Raw genomic sequence first — 2,746 nt, 5'->3', positions numbered from 1 at the left:
AGATTCCATCATAACCTTGCATTGCACATTGAAGTCCCAATCTATCACATTCAAGTTAGATGAGTATTGATAGACAATGGTGCAAGGTTAAATGTTATTTCTTTAAATTTTGTTCAAAAATTGGGTCTCTCAAAATTTTATATTGACCTTAGATGCATATTACAATAAAAGCTTATGATGAAGTTGAAAACTCCTCCAAGAGTCTCATTGTGCTTCCCATTCGAGTTGGTCCTATGGAAAAGGATGTGGTATTCCAAGTTCTTGATATCCCACTTGCATATAATATTTTGTTAGGGAGACCTTAGGTACACGACATGTAAGATGTTCCATCAAATTTTCATCAATACTTTAAGCTCCCCTTCAAAGGTACCAAAGTCTTGATTACAGGGGATAATTCTATGTCAATAAACATGCTCACTGCTACTGAGTCTTTAGTCCCAAATTACAAAATTGCTAATGAAGTTAGATCCTCACTTTCTAACTATGAGAAACGGCTAAAAATTATGAGCATTGGTGTAGGAGAGTATACCTTATATTCTATTGTTGAATTTCAAATTTCTCCATGCTCCTACAAGAAATCATCCGAACACATGAAACCCTCATCCCCAACTATGACTATTTATGAAACATTGTACAATCTTTGGTCCCATTAGAAGATGAAAAGGAAGACCAAGATACTATGGATTGGATATATAGAGAAAAAGACCTAGTTGATGAGGTTATACTTGCTACACCTATTTCTCCCAGGAGATATGGGAAAGGTTATTAGTTTCTCAAGAAGATGGGTTTCCTTGGACATGGACATTTGAATGATAGTACACATGCTCCTATTGAACCTATGTGTCATACAAAAGGTTGCAAAAGTTAAGCTAGTAATGGCTTGGGCTATGGTATTGATGATATTATTCCTATTTATGATGAATAACCTCCTACAACTAGTGATTCAGATGATGAGATTTAACCTATAGCTACAACTGTTCCAGAAGATGATTCCATTCCTTCTACCTCCATCCTTTGGGAGGAAGACAAGCTATCTAATGATTACACTCCTGACGCTTCCACTTCTAGAAAATTTGAATTTGATGAGTCTAACATAGAGGATCCTAATAAAGAATGAATCAGAAGAAATATTTCTCTACTTGTAGCTCATGATCAGAGCATTGAATCAAATGAATATGAATGGGATTGCCTTTTTGACACATCTCACAAAGTAGGAGTGGATGTTGTAAATGCCTATACTAATCAAAATGACATAGTTGATGAATCTTTTGTAGGGTTTGACTAAAAATCTCAAATTTCTCTAGTGGGCCATGTTCATTCTCCTAGGTCTCATTCAAATTTGGGTATCTTTGAAGATTTCCTTATAGGTCCTAACTCTCTTGTCACTAGAGATGATTCCTTTCATGTCAATGATCTAGAACCTTCCACTTTTCCATCCCTCATACAAAATGATCTCATTAATTGGTTCATACAAAACCAAAGGCCTAAGATACCATCATTTCAAAATGACTATGTGATCAGCTACTATCTAAAAGCTATTGAGAATGTAGTCTTTTGCACCAACAAGGCAAATGTTAACATGATTGAGTCATATATCAAGTACCTTAGTCATAAATTAAAACAAAATTGAAAAAAAAGCTCTAATGGAAAAAACCACTTTGTGGTGGTGTTAGTGCAAAAAAATAGTAAAAATAAAGATGCATCTGAGGTGAAAAACTCTTGGAGGCACCTGAAGATGAGGTACTTGGTAGCCTATGAAGCTATTTGCAAAATAGATCATCAAATTTGATTGAACCTACACAACCTATCAACCTATTAACCTTGGTACAAAAGAGTGTCCTAAGATCATACATTTATCTTAGTTGCTATTAGTTGAAGACAAAGAGTAGTTCAATCAATTCTTCCAAGAAAAGAAAATCAGATGCGCTTGGACATATGTAGATATGCCCAATCTTGACACTGATTTAATCATGCACCATCTTTCTATAGCTCATAGTGTTAAACTTATCAAGCAAAAACTAAGGAAAATGCATAAACATGTTGCCTTATTAGTGAAAGATGAACTAGAAAAGATCCAAAGTGTAAAATCTATTAGATCTATAGATTACGTTGAATGGATATCCAACATTGTACCTATTTCTTAGCATGACAAGTCTATTCAATTTTGCATAGATTTATGAGATTTTAAGAAAACTTGCCCTAAGGATGAATTTCCACTTCAAAAAATTTACATGATAGTGGACATAATTATGGGCTATGAAATGTACTCCTTGATGGATGGATTCTTGGGATACAATCAGATAAAAATAGCTTCCAAAGATCAAGAAAAGATAGCTTTCACTTGTTCGTGGGGTACCTTTTGTTGGAATGATATGCCTTTTGGTCTTAAGAATGTGACTGCCACTTATCAAGAAGCTATGAAAACCATATTTCATGGTATGATGCACACAAACAAGGAGGATTATGTAGATGGAACCTTAGCTAAGTCTAGACAAATAAACACATTTGGATGACCTGAGTTTGATATTAGATTGTATGCAACAATTTCAGCTTAGGTTCAATCTTAAGAAATGTTCTTTTGGTGTCACCTTTGGAAAATTTCTAGGTTACATCATATCTGGTAAGGGCATTGAAGTTGATCCTAAAAAGGTATAAGCTATAATGGGAATGCCACCACCTAGAAATATAAGTCAATTAGAAGTCTCCAAAGATGTCTATAATCTATATGAAGTTTTATTTCTTAGCT

This window comes from Cupressus sempervirens, chromosome 7 (assembly GCF_028749045.1).
Source record: "Cupressus sempervirens isolate cs-2001-9-10 chromosome 7, ASM2874904v1, whole genome shotgun sequence".
Lineage (NCBI taxonomy): Eukaryota > Viridiplantae > Streptophyta > Pinopsida > Cupressales > Cupressaceae > Cupressus > Cupressus sempervirens.
This window is presented reverse-complemented; position numbering follows the sequence as displayed.